At 38.6% G+C, this 17,918-nt stretch overlaps 1 long non-coding RNA gene across 4 annotated transcripts; it reads left to right on the top strand.

The window, feature by feature from the left end:
- The first annotated feature begins 2,402 nt into the window (after positions 1 to 2,402).
- On the top strand, positions 2,403 to 9,673 carry LOC122987834. Of its 4 annotated transcripts, XR_006404622.1 has the most exons (5): positions 2,403 to 2,472; positions 8,177 to 8,239; positions 8,455 to 8,533; positions 8,998 to 9,053; positions 9,160 to 9,673. It is a non-coding gene; the product is annotated as an uncharacterized LOC122987834 (long non-coding RNA). The 4 variants fall into 4 exon arrangements; XR_006404621.1 differs by lacking the exon at positions 8,998 to 9,053 and having other exon boundaries at positions 9,091 to 9,673; XR_006404620.1 differs by having other exon boundaries at positions 8,998 to 9,673.
- Positions 9,674 to 17,918: the final 8,245 nt, after the last annotated feature.

The raw sequence follows: 17,918 nt of genomic DNA, 5'->3' as shown, positions 1-17,918 counted from the left end.
CTGGCCCTTTATGCAGCCCCTCAGTTCAGCCTCTGTCTGAAACAGGCTGTTTTAGCTCCTGTCTCTTTAAGGTCCTCCTCCCGATGAGGCCACTCTGTTCTGATTGGTTGGGTGATATTAGTCAGATTTTGTTTCTTTACTCGAAATATAAACCTGTCAAATATATCAATACATATTTGAACCCAAATCCAATCCAAAATATGTGAGTGGACAACGTGAACAACCCATGAAACAACCTTAGAAACAAAGGCTACTGATTGGACGGCCGTTTGTTGTCATGCACAAACTATCTGATCTAAGATGGGAGGTAAAGGTAACTTTGCAAACAGAGTGTTGAAGATTGAAGCCCTGGCTTTTAGTCTTGAAGGAGGCATTTTTACATAGTTTCACCTCAAGTTTCGGAACTTTGACCATGTTTAATATAGACATCTGACATAATAACAGTAAATATAAGACACAAAATAACAAAAAGCATGTTATTTCCCGATTAATGTTTTTTTTTTTTTACCACTAGCAGCACTTGATTGATGTTTTGATGCAAGTCCCTGTGTGTATCTTATGAAGGTGTTTGATTTGTGACACCTGTCCTATATAAATAGTATTCAGATGAGTGTTGTTCTTATCCTGAAGAAGATAGTTTGCTGAAATGTTCTTTATAAGTTGAAATAAATGCATCAGAGTTATATGTTTGCTGCTTTCTCATCCTCTTTTTTCTTGCATTTTGTGTATTACCAGTGTGGGCATGAGAACGAATATATATGCTACAAGCACAAAGTTAATGTGATTTCATTTTTTTAATGCGATTTCATTTCTGCACACTGCAGTATAGACAACTGCATGGGCCTAAACTTTTGGCCAGTCTGTCAACTGACAAACCCAAAAGCAATGTTTTAAAAGCAAAACACTCTCTTGCTATCTCTCCATTTCCATTTCTCTGCACATGAAAATTTGCCTAAGCCTGACCCGAATTAGTCGAGCCTGTTAGGTCTCGCCACACTCAGGTAACCTGTCGAGTCTCCTGATTTAGGAGCAGGGTGGTGCAACAAGAGTTAAGCTAGCTTGACGCAGTGTCCCCTGTGCGATGGTGCACACGCCATAAATGATGTCATTGAATCTTTCGCATAGAGTCAAGTGAAGAATTATTACACAATATTATTTTATCTGTATATTTGTACAGTATCAAGCTTTAAATCAAGACTTTTTTTTTCTAATCATAATCGAGTTCTCTAAATATTTATGACCAATTTGAATGTGGAATTTTGCTCGTGCATTGATATATTTAAAAAGCACAATATTTGTGTGTATATTTAAGTTACATGTCATACTTTGAAGCTCAGAATCTCAGAACTGTACTCAGACGGGACCTTGAAAGTCTTTAGGATAATGACATTCTTCTGGTAACGCTTGTTGACTTCTTGCTTATTCCCAGAGTATTTTATTTGTATATTTTGTTTCAGAGAATACTGCAACGAACAACATGTTGAGCATAAACGCCTCTGTGCAGCTTGTGCGCCATCTGGGGAGGCCCGTGCCACGATGTCTTGCATGAATATAGGCAAGGCTTACGAGTCTTACAGATAAAATGATATATTTGGCAGCTTTAGATGCATCACTGACACTTTCTGGAGTGAAGTGTTAGCTAGCTAGTTAGTTATTTAGCTTTTATCAGATGTTAAAGTTAAATAGTATGTACAGTAGTAGTCGTGTGTTTGGGCCTTCCCAGATTTGAAAATAAATATCTTATGTAGGTTGTGGAGAAGCATATGTGGCTAAGTGTCTATAAACACAAAATACTATTTACTATGAAAACTCCACAGGGTAACAGTGAGAAAATCACTCTGACAACCACAGAAATTCAGGGCAAAACACTCCTGTGCTCAAATAACCATAAAATTGAGAATGAAGAAGAGTTTGTTTTTTCATTCCCAGAAAATACATTCATGAATGTAACTATTGTCCCTAATGAGCCACCGTATCTGATCCATAGAAACCTCTGATAAGGCAACTTTGTTAATCCAGTGGATCCTGTTTGAAAGAAATTAAGCATTTTCCAATTAGAAAACAACCACGTTAACCAAGTAAAGCGACTGAGCTGAAACTACCAGTTTACTATTTATAAGTTGCACTTATGAATTGATCAGATTCGCTTGGCAGATAAACAACAATGTGATGACACTATCATCTATAACCTGCTATTATTTCCCATCAGCTGAAGTTCTAGTCCTCAAAGAGATAATTACAGGTTCTGTTTTCACAGTAATTGTCAGTTCACTTAATTGTGTTTTGATATATTGGAGAATGTATAGCTTATTCCCACCCCCCCCCAATCCATCATGCATACATTAGCTTGTTTGTCTGTAGGATGCTTTATAGTTGATGCCCTTTGGGATTTGACCCCACTTTACGTTGACTGGCAGGTGTGTTCTGAGACAGAAGGAGTGGGAGGTTCGCCCCTGCAAGGCCCCAAGAAAGGTGTGTGTTTGTGTCTATATGTGTAGTCTGCTAGGTTTATGTTCCATATACAATGTGAGTAGCCGCTTACAGGTGAAATATGGTAATTCATCAGTTCTTATAGTATATTCAAAATTCAGTAAAAGTTGTTAGAGGTGTAAGACAGATAAATCAACTTTCTGATTCTGCAGGTCTTTTACTGAATATCCAGCCAATTGTACTTATATACTTTGCTGCACCAAATCATGTCATAGTTGCCATTTTTTCTATGAGAGATAAACATGGATGACGAATATAAGGACAAACCAACATAGTGTCTCAGTAAGCCACCAAAACAGCGTCAGTGCTGCCATAGATTATCCAAGTCTCTTGAGCTCTCCTGAGGGATGAGCACTGCTCTTCCAAAAGATATTCCCACATCGGATGTTTTGATGATGGCAGAGCAGAGTGCCGTCTAACACGTCAGTCCAAAATCTCCCATAAGTGCGTAGCTGGGTTGAGATATGATGACTGTGAAGGCCGCAGTATGATTCACATCATTTTTATACTCATCAAAACATCAGTGATCAGTCGTACCCCGCATGGAATCTGCATTCATTATGTTTATTCACTCATTTATTCAGGTTTTTCCTTTAATTTGTTACCAGTCTGTAGATATCAACAAACTGTTACCTTCTTAGCTTTAAAGGTTCAGTTTATTCATCCATAAAGGCATGGAAATCATAGTGTTCCCATCCTAATCAACCAACGCTGATTACCAAAATGCAGTAAATAATACCCATGTGTAAACCATTGATAAAAACAACATGAAAATAAAAAATTCACTCTACCGTTTATGAAATGGCTTACCGAGCATCTTGTGTCATTTTTATGTACACTTTGCCGGTACAGTTATGTAGTAAGACAGTTAAAGAGCTTTTCTGTTACTTGGTCTCATACTGTTGTTGCAGTTTCAGCAGACAGCTGAATATGCTTAACTGTGAGTGAACGACTCATTTGTGTAACACCGCATGACTTAATTTATTTTTTTGCCCTTTTGAGAAATTAAAAACAAACAAACGTGTGACATATTTTGACGTTGTAAACTTGATATTTCTAGCATGTTTGTTAACTATTTCCTGTTCACATGTCCAGCAGACACGAAGCAACATTAGCATTCATTTGGACTCTCTTTGTAGCTCTGTTTTGTTCTCCACCCACTCATGAGAAAAAACATCTGTCTCTTTAGCTGCTAAAGGCTCTAACATGTCGGTGTCAGACAGGTAGCATACAGTAGGTTTATTAGAACTTTTTTGCTTAGAAAAGCCACCTGATGTGGCTGCAAATGAGGTTGATGAAAGTGGTGAGAGTGAATCAAAACCTAATCCCATCCCATAGAGCTGAGGAAAAACTGCAGATTTGGGTGATAATTCTCTACGAGATTGTCACTACGAATGACACTTCTTACATCACACATAGTAATTTGACCCATTGTTCATTGAAAATATTGATTAGTGCATCTTTAAAAAATACCAGCCGCAAATCTCAATATATGTTTTTTAGCATTAAGTTATCCTTATCAACCTAGAAAGAAGAAAAATGATTGAACAGCCACCTGGACTGATTGTAGCTTCTCCTGAGTGCACTTTTTCAACTGAAATGTCTGCACTGTGTGTAAAAAAATACCATGTAGAATACAGTATATGACTTTACAGTAATACATCCTATTCCGCTGTATATGTACATATGAATCAGCCGTTTCACGTAGTCCACAAAAAGAACATGTAAAAAGCGTGGCGCTGGCCTCATTCAGTACAATAGGCCTTAATGCTGCATTTGAGAGAGGCCGTCGCCGCGTGCAGCCCAGAGAAAGCAGGCAAGACAGAGTAAACAGTTTGTTCCTGTGAACAGCTCGATGCCAATCAGCGATTAATGAGGCGATGCTGGAACCACCGGCTGAGAGAAGTTAAACTGAGCTGAATTAAGGAGCAATATCATCCCTCATGCAGGTGCTCGCCGAACGAATAACTGCTTTAATTACTGTTATTCAATCATTCGCTTTTTTCCCGCAGCATCCAAATACCACTCTGGTATTATCCCTTTTTCTTGTCAATTTACAAATGCCTATCACAGACATCCTACCTACATGTTTTGCTCATGACGCTAAAGCATATGTGACCCCACAGAAAGAAAAAAAAAAAGAAAAAAGAAGCAGCTCCCAATCTTGAAGTGTGTATTGTAAAAGAAAGAAAAGCTCAATAGCAAGGCGCAGTTTGCAAAGTCCTCTGTTTGAATGGCTCCTTATCTTGGTTTACATACTCGGGGTGGAGAGGTTTGTTGGTGCCTTTGATGGGAAACATCTGTGTGTGATATGGGGGCTCGACAGGGATGGGGGAGGAAAAAAAGTGGGCGTCTTTGCACCTGCTTCGGTACACTGCTCCACAATGCTTATTATTTCTGCTGGAGGTGTCTCACGTTATTTGTGCCGCCACATACTGTCAACACGAACAGTTTATACTGGTCACTGACGGTACAACACTTGTCAACTTTAATGGCATGTCTGTATAGCATTTCAGTGTCCAAGTCAGATCTTAGTGGTTTGACCAGGTTTGATGAAATTTTGGAAAAATATGATGTTTTAAACAGGTTTTAGGACATGATGAAGAAGTTCAGTTTGATGTTTGATAGTACTAATACATACGATTTCTAAGATATTGATGATATGAACTAGCCAATATGAGTTATTGCATGTCAGTTGGATGCATGAACTGCTAATTGTCAATACTTGTACTGATATTCTGCATGTTTGTTCACATAAAAAATGACCAGTTTTTCCCTAGACAGCTTTACTCTTGTCGGAAAAGGAAATCATCATTAAACCATAACTGAACACTGAAGCTGTCCACTGAATGTCAGATTGATCAAATTCTTTAAGGGTTAGCCGATCTGCAAAGTAGACGGAACCACCAAATCTGCATGGACTGGCACCAGTTTATCTTTCTGAACTACTCATCGCTATATTCTACCGCCAGACCCCTCAGATCTGCTGACCAATCACTGCTCTTAATTCAACGCTCCCTGTAGAAATACAGAAGTGATCGGGCATTTTCCGTTGTTGGCCCTAAACTGTGGAACAGTTTGCCTCTCATTATCAGATCTTCCCTCTCTCAATCGATATTTTTTAAAACTCATCTTTATACCCATATCTTTTCCTCAGCCTTTTAATAATCATCATGAAGACATAAATGGCCACACTCTGTTTTTATTTATTGATCTTTTTTTTCCTCTCTTTTATTGATTTCTTCTCTGTGCAATGCTGTTGTGGTTTTAGGATTTAATCCCATTTGTATGTATTTTATTCTACACTTTTATTCATTTTCTCTTGATCTTCATAACTATGTCTATGTCTCTTTATTTGACTGTAATTCTCACTCTCTGTAAAGCACTTTGGTCAAATCTCTATGAATAACACTATGAGTAAATGGACTTGACTTTAATGATGTGGGAAATGAAGGGGTTATTCAGATCTGCACTTGAGGTGTCCTGATATACAGATTTAATGTTTCCTGTCAGCCAATCAGAGGAAAGTATTATGCAAGCAACGGTATAGATTTGAATCTGAAGTGCTTGGCATTATAAAAAAAAAGTGTGTAAACTCTATTTCTCTGTATTGTTAAGTTGACCTTTTACACGTGAAGACAGAAATAATGCAGCCTGTACTCTCTGGGGAGAGCAGGGGAGGGCTGAGGCAGCTGGAGTACAATAGCGCTGTAGGATTTGAGTGGATTGACACAAAACAAACGAGGTGATTTCCCTCAGAGTCAGAGGAGGGATCTATCTCTGTAGAGCTGCACGCTGACAAATGTCAGTCCCTGGGGACGACAAATAAAGATGTTAGCGCTCCACAGGGAAACAAGCGGCTTCCCTCCTTTCATGTTACTAAACATAAGGCAGTTAAGAGAAAGCAGAGTTGAATGCGTATTCTACATTTGTTGAGTGCAGTGAGTGATTATATGTTTATAGGGTAAGAGTTGTGTCTAATATATATAATCACTACCTACACATACTACAGATTTTTTAGGGGAAACATCCTTGGTTGTACATCTTTGGGCAGCACTTCTAGAGACAGCATGTCAGCAAAAAAAGTTTGTTAGTGGTGGAAAAGTAAAATGCATCATTTCCAGTGGGATCTTTTAGAAAAACCTGCCATGCACTTGCAAAATTAATTGAATTTATTTGTTATTTTCTTGTAAAAAAAAAAAAAAAGGTGACAAATTATTACTGTATTAAAGCTGTATTTTGTATGATATCTTCCCCAAACTGCCGCCAAAGGTAACTATTTAAAAAAGACATATGCACATTTCCAGGTCTATATTTTTTTTTCCGGGGCTGTACTGGAATATCTTTGCATGCTTTACAGTTTAAAAAAATCCTTATTCAGTTTATATTGGCTGTTTATGCCTTTTTTAAGGCCACACTCTGTCCTGATTGGTTAGCTTTTGTAAGTTACTTCACAGCTGACTTCTAGCCACTCGGGAGGCTACGTCAACAAACTGTAGTAATAGGATTTCACTACTTTTTCTCGTTCTTTACTCCAAATGTCAACTTCTCAAATGTTCACATGTTCGAGCTGATATCCTAGATATGTGAGTGGACAACGCAAACAACACATGGAAAAACCTTTTCGAAAAATGACAGCGCACAGACAGACAAGACAGAGCAGCACAGTGCAACAGCAGTGAGTTATTCAGACCATTAGGGGGAAAGTGAGAAATATGCACAAATCTATTATATTGTAATTTATTCTCATGCATGCTGCTCAGAGTAATCTCAGTCAGCGTCTCTCACTCTCCTCTCACGCCGTGCACACGCAGGCAGGAGTAAGAGTGAGTTACTATGGTTACAGGGACACTCTGTGTCTCTATCGCTTTGAAACTTTCTTGCAATTCTTAATAATAGGTTTTTAGGTTAGTATGCCTATGCAAAATCATGAATGTACCTCAATGCTGAAATCTTGTAATATAACAAATTTTAAGTTAACATTATACGGGGTTGCCAACAGGCTCTAATCTCTCTAAAATCTCACACCAAATACTCTGCTTCACCCCAACTGGCACAAATCAGTGCAACTCTGTGCTCAGCACGCCAGGTTAGCTAAGGCTGTTTCTCAGGTGGAGCAGGGTTGGATGAGATGAAAAACATTTTGGACAGGGGGTAGGCCCCTCCAGGAGTGGTTTGTGAAACACTGACCCAGAAGAACAACAAAAGGCTTTTCACTACTATTGCAGACAGGCATCACAGTGATGAACAACAGTTATTATCTTACATCAAATGACATGGGAACCGAGAAAGAAACAAAAACAAAATGCAAAATACTTTCATTGTGGGAATCAAAATATTAGCCTAAAATAAGGGATGGTTGGATTGTGAAGAGATATTAGTGAAAATTGCATAATTAATTTAAAGTTATGCTATTAATGATCTTTTAGCAACATCAGGGAGCTGACAGAGCCGGCTGAAAAGTGCCCATTACTAGCCACTGATATCTTGTGTTCATTTCAGCTGACATTAGGCTATATGCCAAACAAAAGAAAAAGCAACAAGGCCAAGGGCAAAGGCCTATTGATTTTTTTCAAGAGGAAGACTAGTATAAGTGAACACCAAGCACTTTTATTGACAGTAATTAACTATTAGGATGCAACGCCTAGTGTAACGCTGTCCTCGTTATTATCAATTGTTCTATCAGGAGAGTGCAAGTACATGCAGGGAAGAGGCAGGAGGAAAGCCAGGTGGAGCTGCAGAGACTGAGGTGAGGAGACAGAACAGTGAAAATGGCTCATTGTTTGAAAATCCTGTCGTCATTCCCCTGAAAACAAAATTCAGTATCACCAGACAGTAACCATAAGCAGTTATGTTTATATGCTGATATCTTTGGCTCTAGGTAGACTTGCATTATAACATCTTGATAATTAACATTCAAGGCATCTCTGTGCTCATCAACATTGTTGCTTTCACTACATTCAGGAGGACCGCAGAGCAGAGCAGGGAGAGTTAAGTAGGACAGGACAGGTTGAGATGCAGGTATTACAGGTGTAAGTGCAGGGTAAGTGGAACAGTCGAGGCTTCGGGCCTGTTCTTACACTATAGTTTAGTATGTATATAGTTAGAAGTATGATCAATCTAACTAATCTGAACTAGTGCAGGTGGCTGTTTCTTGACTTAATCCAAGAGGTTAGGTGGTGTAGAAATGCAGGAAATTTGTTTTAAATTAAAACATTTTTCAGAGGGAGGACCTCCAGAGCCCCCTGCCAATTATGTATCTTTTCAAGTTTGCTCCCCCATTTTAAAACATATCCAGGCGCCCATGCTGACATCATAACAGTATATATATATATATATATATATACAAATGTAATATCTAACATAATGTACGGTGACATCAACAGACTGTAGAAAACATGCTCATGTTTGTCACCTCAGCCAGTCTGTGATGCTTTATAAGAAAGAAGCAGGTTTCTTTCACTCACTTATTTAGAAGTTTTACAAGTTTGTCCATCTTCTCTTTAGTTTGATTTGTCACTTCCTGTGGGTAGAAACACCAACAACACTAAAATGTAATTCAGGTAAATAAGAGAAATCATTTGTGTCTTTGCTGGTTAGGGATGTGATGCTCTCCTTTGCTGGAGCTCCACTTTGTGCTTCAGGCTGATAAGAGAGGTGTATTCACAGGTAACATCTTGCCAAGAGTGGCTTTAAGCGTCTATCAATACCTGATTGACACAGTCTGGATCCACTTGTTTCCTCCTGAGCTGGCATCAGAGTCTGTCACGTTGCTCTCTATGACGTGATCTGTCTTATTGAGACCCTGAGGGCTTCTCCTGTTGTCCTCCTGCCCGAAAACACAACCTCCCAGGTGGGCCGGCGGACACGCCCAGCTCCCTCACCGGGGTGTCACTGCAGCTCTGGGCAACAAAGCCCTCTGACTCCCTCATCCCCCAGAGAATTTCTCTCTCTCTGTCTGTGTCTCCTGCTCTCTTATGAAACAAATTATTTTCTGTTGCTGATGACTGAGGAACACAAGCCTGCTGTGTGAATACGTTCTTGTGTGATTCACAGACAATCAATGCCTTCAGCTGTTGTTGTCGGTGCATGTTGTGTCTTAGCAACGTTCGTCTTCAGACATTTTTGCATTGTTGTTATTTTTCTATTGTTTATGGTCAATTTTGCAAATGAAAAATTGAAAACTGAAAAAACTATTTATTTGATTTGTTTTGTAACTTTTTTTCTGATGATGGGTTGTGTGGTGAAAATAATTTTAAATGTACAATAAAGAGTCTTTGAATTTCCCTCAAATCACAAACGCTCCTCAGAAAATGTCATCTTTTGTTTAATGCTTGGCTGCGTGGTTTGATGGTCTGCACTTTAATTTAGAAAGTCTAGTCTATTCGGCAACACAGCTGAATCTTGTTTCATCAAACGCAGGTTTTGTCTCTAATATACTGAGAGAAAGTGTTTGGCAGAGCTTTCCATATACCCTGCACAACAATGACCAGATGCAGCTTAATAATAAAGAGAAGGGTCTGTCAAAATTACTTTACTTTAATACTGTACTGTATGTGTTTTTCATTGTGTTGGATAGTTCAGAATCCTGAATGACTGCAGAAATAGTATGTGACAGTGAACCTAAGTTGTTTTTAAGCAGGTAGATTTGAATTTCAGGGCACTGGAGAATCTGCACTGTCTGCCCGAAAAATGCCAGTTGAAGATAGTCGGCTGCCCGGAGGATTTAGGATTCAAATCTTTTTCCTCCCTGACCTCAAACTGGAGATGTAAGAAATATATCTAACAAACATTTTTGACATTTTCACAACTGGAAACTGACAAAACAGGAGGAAAGAGAGACACAGAGAAGCAAAACAACAACAATAACAACAACAATAATAATAGAAATATGACTAAAACTCTGGGGAAGATGCCAAGTTAGTAACCTGCATCAGTGGTACATGAATGCGTACAGATAGAGAAGCAAAGGAGGAGAAAGGAGCTCAGTGCATCATGGGAAGTCCCCCAGTAGTCTAGACATATATCAACATAAGTAGGGGCTGGTCCAAGGCAAGCCTGGGCTGGCCCTAACTATAAGCTTTATCAAAAAAGAAACTCTTTAGCCTACTCTTAAATGTAGAGAGGGTGTCTGCCCCCCGCACCCAAACTGGAAGATGGTTCCACAGGAGAGGGGCCTGATAGTCGCTCTCCCATCCTACTTTTGGAGACTCTAGGAACCACAAGTAAGCCTTCGTTCTGGGAGCACAGTGTTCTACTGGGGTAATAGGGTACTATGAGCTCTTTAAGATATGATGGTACCTGGCCATTAAGGGCTTTGTAGTTGAGGTGAAGGATTTTAAATTCTAAAAGCTAAAATAGGAGAAATTTTATCTCTTTTTCTAGTTTTATGTCAGTACACATGCGGTAGCATTCTGGACCAGCTGAAGAGTCTTTAGAGACTTGTTAGGGCAGCCTGATAATAATGAAGTGCAATAATCCAGCCTAGAAGTAACAAATACATGGAGTAGTTTTTCTTCATCTTTTTGAGATAGGATGTGCCTGATTTTTGCAATGCTATGTAGGTGAAAAAAGGCAGTCCTTGCAATCTGTTTTATTTGGGAGTTGAAGTACATGTCCCGATCAAAGATAACTCCCAGAATCCTTACGGTGGTGCTGGAGGCCAGGGTAATGCCATCCAGAGTAGCTATATCATTAGATAATGTGTTTCTTCGGTGTTTAGGGCCAAGCATGATAACTTCAAGTTTGTCTGAGTTTAGTAGCATAAAATTGCAGGTCTATATGTCCTTAAGGGATGCTTGGAGTTTAGTTAATTGATTAGTTTCATCAGACTTCATTGATAAATATAGTGGGATATCATCTGCATAACAATGAAAATGTATGTAGTGTTTCCTAATAAGATTACCTAGAGGAAGCATATATAAGGTGAATAGTATTGGTCCAAGTACAGAACCTTGCTGAACTCTGTGTCTAACATTGTTATGTAGAAAGTCACACAACTGATTGGTGACTGCTTTCTCAAGGACCTTAGAGAGAAAGGGAAGATTAGATATAGGTCTATAGTTGGCTAAAACACCTGGGTCAAGTATAGGCAAGCCATTACTACTGAGAGCTATAGGAACACATGGATCAATAGAGTTATGACTCTTTGTCTGCTGGCCAAAGTGCTGAAAAGGAACCTAGGGCTGTTCTTGTTCTCCTATTAATGATGAGTAATAGGCGGTTCTGGCATTACAGAGGGCCTTCCTATATGTTTTAAGACTATCTTGCCAGACTAAGCGAGATTCTTCCAGTTTGGTGGAACGCCAAATCCTTTCAAATTCCTGTCATGTTTGCTTTAATTTGTAGATTCGATAGTTCGTGGAGCTAACCACTTTTGTGTTATTATCTTCTTTTTTAGAGGGGCTATAGAGTCAAATGTCATTCACAGTGAGCCTGTGGTAATATCAACAAGATGATCAGTTTGGGAGGGATTAAAGTTAGCATAAGAGGCCTCTGTTGTATTGAAATATTGAATTAAATGCTGATGGAATTGCTTTCTTAAATTCAGCTACAGCACTATCAAATAGACATCTGGTGAAGACATTTTTGTCTGATGGTGTATAGTCCAGTAATAGGAATTCAAAAGTTATGGTCTGATAAAATAGGATTTTGTGGAAAGACTATTAAATGTTCAATTTCGATGCCATATGCCAGAACAAGGTCGAAGTTGTGATTAAAACAGTGAGTAGGTTTATTTACACCCTAAGAGAAGCCAACTGAGTCTAATGAGATAAATGCAGTGCTAAGACTATCATTATCGATGTGCACATGAATATTTAAGTCACCTACTATAATTACTTTATCTGTACTAAGGACTGCATTTGATAAAAACTCTGAGAATTCAGATAAAAATTCTGAGTCATTTGGGCCAGGAGAATGGTACACTATAACAAATAGAATCAGCTGTAAAGTTTTCCAAGTTTGGATGTGAAGACTAAGAACAAGGCTTTCGAATTAGTTATGACCAAGTTTAGATCTAGGGTTGATTAATAGGCTTGAGTTGAAAATGGCTGCAACTCCACCTCCTCGGTCGGTGTCTCGAGGAATGTGAGTATTAATATGACCGGGGGGAGTGGATTAATTTAAGCTAACATATTCTTCATGACACAGCCGGGTTTCAGTAAGACAAAATAAAGCAATATGATAATTTGAGATTAGATTGTTTACTAATACAGCTTTAGATGACAAAGATCTAAGGTTTAAGAGTCCATATTTAATTTTTTGTACTATTGCAGTGGTGGTGTTAATTTTTATTAGATTTTTATGTATAACTCCTTTTGTGATTTAACTGATTTAAGTGGTCGGGGGGGCAGACACAGGCAGTTTCTATGGGTTTTTGGGTGGTTGACTGCTCTAATGGAAGTGCAGAGAAGCGTGTAGGACTGCAACTCTGCTTCCTGGTCTCAACTCTGGGTTGCCATGCTTTTGGTCTGACAGAAACACCTCGTGGTGCTGAATTCAAATCAAAACCAAGAAACAAAATACTTTATGATAATTTAACAGAGACAAACCTAAGTAGGAGCTGCCACACTGACAAGAAGTGAGAAACACACTTTCTGGATCCACTGACAGTAACCCTGCCTGAATTTACTGGGATATAAACATGTGTTACAGTTTAACTCCACAAAAACAGTTTCAGACTCTTTGCCAGGGAAGCAGTTGTGGGTTTGGTCTATTGGTGAAAATGCAGATTAAAGCTTTTGTTCTTTGGTTTCTAGCTCAGTGGCTCAGGGACATCTCCTATTCATTTTCATCAATAGTCAGTGAACTATCTCATATCACAAGCATATTGTAGATTTGGTGTTTTTTGTTAAGAATTATTTTTGATGAACGTTGCCCAGCATTTTCTAAAATTTGAAACCAATCCAGCCATACTCCTCAAAACAGAGACAGTCATTCTTTTTTTCCTTTACTTTCTTCCTTCATTTTGTATTTTATTTTTCAACATCAATTTTTCTGACAATCATGTTACCAGAGGGAGGGAGATTAAGATTGAATGCACTAGATGTTTTTGCCTAAAAAGGAAAGAACAGAATAGAATAGAAACTTCATTGTCTGCATTTGTGGAAACATGTGTATGGCCTCACTGTTTTTATCCATGCTAGCAGCATAGCTCTAGGAATGGCAATGTTGGTTGATTATATATCCTGACTTTGGTGGTCACCTGACTTTTTCTGCAGCAGCACCATGAGTTTGACATTTGTGGTTTTGAGTGAAATTTCTCGACAGCTATTGGAGGGATCGTCATGACATTTGGTTCAGAAATTCATGGATGAATTGTAATCCCTTAACCTTTCATCTAGCGCCATCGTCAAGATAAAAGTTGACTTTGTCCAAAACTTTGGTCTATCAACACATACTTTCAGAACTAATGACATTAAATAAGTGTCAGAAAATGTTAACATCCTAACATGCTAAACTAAGATGGTGAACATGGTAAACAATATACCTGCTAAATATTAGCATGCTACCATTGTTATTGTGCAGGCACACAGAGCCACTATAGTGTAACTGTAAACTCTCAGTCTTGCTAAGCTTAAAACAAAGAACATTAGGCACATAAAACCTACACAAGACAATATCGGACATATTAAGATGCTTCACTGGTAAGCTCAGAGATACATATATTCATCAGGGAGATGACATTTAGACTTTTCTCGGCAGTCCTGGGCATCCTGCTGCACATCCCAGTGGGGAGCCTGTCAAATTGAAAAAGAGTATATGAAAGAAAGAGTATCTAGAAGAACATAAATATCAGTGCCGTCAGTTTACTGACCATGATTACAGTCTTTGCCCATTTACATGGAATTGATGTACCAAGATGAAATGTTAAATGTCAAAACATTCTCAGTTAGACTGTTGCAAACAGTCTATTTACAGTACTTGCAAAGCCCCCTCATTTTCTCTTATACAGTCCTGGCGTTATGGGCGGGCCCTGGGGGGCCAGGCCCCCCCATCTAGGAATTTGGCCCTCCTAGGAGAAATCAGCATCAATGCTGTTTTAATGCATGAGCTTACCAGGGCTCAAGCCTTGGGCCAGATGACGTGAAAGGACCCGCGAGGCTCAGGGAAAAAAAAATATAATTCACAGGGAGGACAAAAAAACTTCTGCTTCGTTTGTATGTTTTTTTCGTCCGTTTGTCATGTCTGGATTAAGAGCAAAGTGAGACATCTGTCCTTGTGTTTAGTATCTTTGCTGCTCCTAAACGTAAACCGGAAGTGCGGTGTTTGTTCTGTCAGCAACAGTTGTTGCCTTTATACTTTTAGTTTCACTCCTTTTTAATCTTTCTGTTGCCTCTTTCTGTTTCTAAGAAGCTTGTTTAACCCTCTGAGCCTCAGTTCGCAGCAGTAACTAACTGTTATTCAGACTTTTTGTCCGTCTAGCAGCTATTTGTCAGCGTGAGCAGGAAGTTTGAAAGCGGCTAGCTGAGGTAAGCATGCAAGTGTTCCCGTTTAACCACTGACTGTGTTAAGTGATGACTTTCAGCTGATTGTGTCGTGGTTGTCATGGTGACGGCAGCTGTTGAAAACATGAATAGAACATGTAGGTGTCCTCCTAAATGTCTTAAATTATCATATGTTCAACACAGTATATATTCATCTGGTCCTTTCTGTATTACATTATGTAAATTAAATGGTGTCACCAACAAGAAACATTCAAATTTCTTAACTTATTTTTTCTGAAATCTTTTTAAATATCTTGCTTGAGAGTAAACGCCGAATCTCATTGCAGTATCCACACATGGTCACAAGTTAAACAGATGGTAGGCTGGTCAAACCCGGCGACCCTACACAATATTTAGCCACAAACTCTACTTTTAGTGGGCGCACAGTGACAGAGCAGATTAACTGGTTGAATATGAGCCACTTTCCGATTGAGGATAATGGTATAAAATCACAAGATAGACTATAGCTGCACTGCCGATTTATAGGCTACGTTTTGTTTCCCACATTATAAAAAATATTACAAGCTGAATGCTTCTTGTTGAGCACAGTTTAACATACGTAAAAACCTAATGCCTGTCCAGTTACTTTCCTCTGGTGCCGCGAATGCTCTAATATTTACTCTTGCCATGTTCGCCAGTTATTTACATCAGTCCTAAATCTGAATAATTAGATGCAAAATAACCTCTACTCTTAACAAGCAGGATTTGAAGTATCTTACAGCATCTGAATCCACATTGTTGCATTGTTTTACTGTCTGTGTGCAGCAGACTAATGGGTCCACAGGAAGAAGCTTCACTGCTGCTTGAACATCAGCATTGAGCAGAGTAATGGGTCCATAGGAGGACAGGAATGAGTCAGGGCCACGGCATGCTGCAGGCCCAGCAGTCTTCCTCATTCTCCAGTGCAGTGTTGCACAAGCCTGCTGAGAGTACAGTGTCATTACAGCTCCCAAAAACATGTGGAGACAGGGGCTCCTCATTTAGCCAAACGATCACTTAGCTCCAAAGCTGCGATGAGATGCCGAAGCCCGGGGAGAGCAGGAAGTGTTTGAGGAGTTATTCAAACATTTGCAAAGCCAATAACTCCACTAAATCTACCAGGATGCCTCATATTTACATTTGATTCTCTGAACCCTCCCTCACAAAAACCATAACTTGGCATCTAAAAAAAATTACCCCTAAATAACATAATGGCATCCTCTTTGAATCTCAGTTGGTGTCAGGTTTAGACATTAACCATAGTGGGTTTTTGATGGAACTTTATTAAATGTAATTGTGCTGATGATGAAGAAAGTGTTCAGCAAGCATTGTAGAGAAAATTGCAGAGATTATAAAATGACTAATCTATTAAAGGAATGAACCCATGGAGCAGCTGATAGATCCACAGGATTGCTTGTTTTGATTTACTCTCAACAGCAACCCCTTTTGTTTCTGTCATTACCTCTTTCATCAAAAACCAGTGACCTAAAAAACATTAAGGAGCTTTGACTTCAAATAACGGCAGCAACATTCAAACACAAAGTCTAAAAGTTCAGTATGTTCTCTTACAAGTTTCTCTTACATCCAATTGTCATTGGATTGTTGGGTTAATTAACCAGCAAAACTTTTGTGATACTTCATCTGAGCTCTACTTGTCTACAATCAAAGAGACATTTCCCAAGACGTAAAACATTTATATAATAATTTATGACTTGACTATAGTTGTGAAAACTGGAAGTTATGGCTTTAGCCCTCCCCTTTCATTTCATGTGTTTCCTCTATGGTGGCCTGTGACTACAAAAAATGGGAAGTTTAACTGAACTGTGGCTCATGTTTAAACTTTAACATTGTTATTAGACATTGAAATGTTTTGGGGGGTAGATAATTACCTGAAATGCCATTTGTCAGGAGGTTTTTCTTTTTCTTTTTAGGTCTAGAAAATGACTCTAAGAAAATTTCAGCATGTGAAGTAATCACAAAAACATTGGTACTGATCACTAACTTTCAAACCCTACAGATACAGTGCAGCACACATGATTATTGTTGTCATGTGATAACAGGCATAAAAACCCTTTTTTCTTGTGGATATGCCATAGTTTAATGTAGCTCTACTTATCTGTACCACAATTAAACACAATTTCAAAAAAAATAAAGGCACAAACACAAACAAAGAAGCAAAAAATAAGGAGACAACTAAATTTAATAGTGATTGTATGTGTCAGACAAGACATAACCTGTTGTAAATGCAGAACATGTTTATATTTCTACTGGATAGATAGATAGATAGATAGGTAGATAGATAGATAGATAGATAGATAGATGTTCTTTATTGTCCACAAAGGAAATTCATTTTGTTCTACCTATCTGTTACAGCCAGAACAAGTGAAAGAATGATGTGTGTTAGAAACCTTTGTTGTATTGTGGTGTTGTGAAAAGCTGCTTTAATAAAGCTTTTTTATATTTGCACAAGAGAGAGAGTTGATGTCAGATGAGTCATACTGCAGGCACAAGCTTCACATACTTGGATACCAATCCCTGCACCATGGAGCCGAAGATGTAACCGGTGCTGTAGCTGTAACAGTAACATATAACATGGCCAGTCTGAATTGTTTTCCATAATAATCCTCAGTCTTTATCAAGTAACAGAGATTTAAATGAACATGTTAGTCACGAGACTGATTGCAAAACATGCAGCAGGGCAATAAAAACAAACCAAAAGAACTTAATTTCCATGTCAAAACAGATAATAATGAGCTTCCAATGTTTGGTATTGAAACCGCCTGGGAAAGACTGTAAATAAATTCATACATTTCTGAAATGTTTCCCCTCTAGATGACTGTGCAATAATTATTTTTTTTTCTGTAAACATGATGCAATATTATGATAATGCACCAAAATTAGTAGAAAAACCTGTTGAAGATGAAAATGCATAACAATTTGTGGAGGAGGAATCCGACACCT

This window comes from Thunnus albacares, chromosome 8 (genome assembly GCF_914725855.1).
Source record: "Thunnus albacares chromosome 8, fThuAlb1.1, whole genome shotgun sequence".
In the NCBI taxonomy this organism is placed as follows: domain Eukaryota; kingdom Metazoa; phylum Chordata; class Actinopteri; order Scombriformes; family Scombridae; genus Thunnus; species Thunnus albacares.
This window is presented reverse-complemented; position numbering and strand designations above follow the sequence as displayed.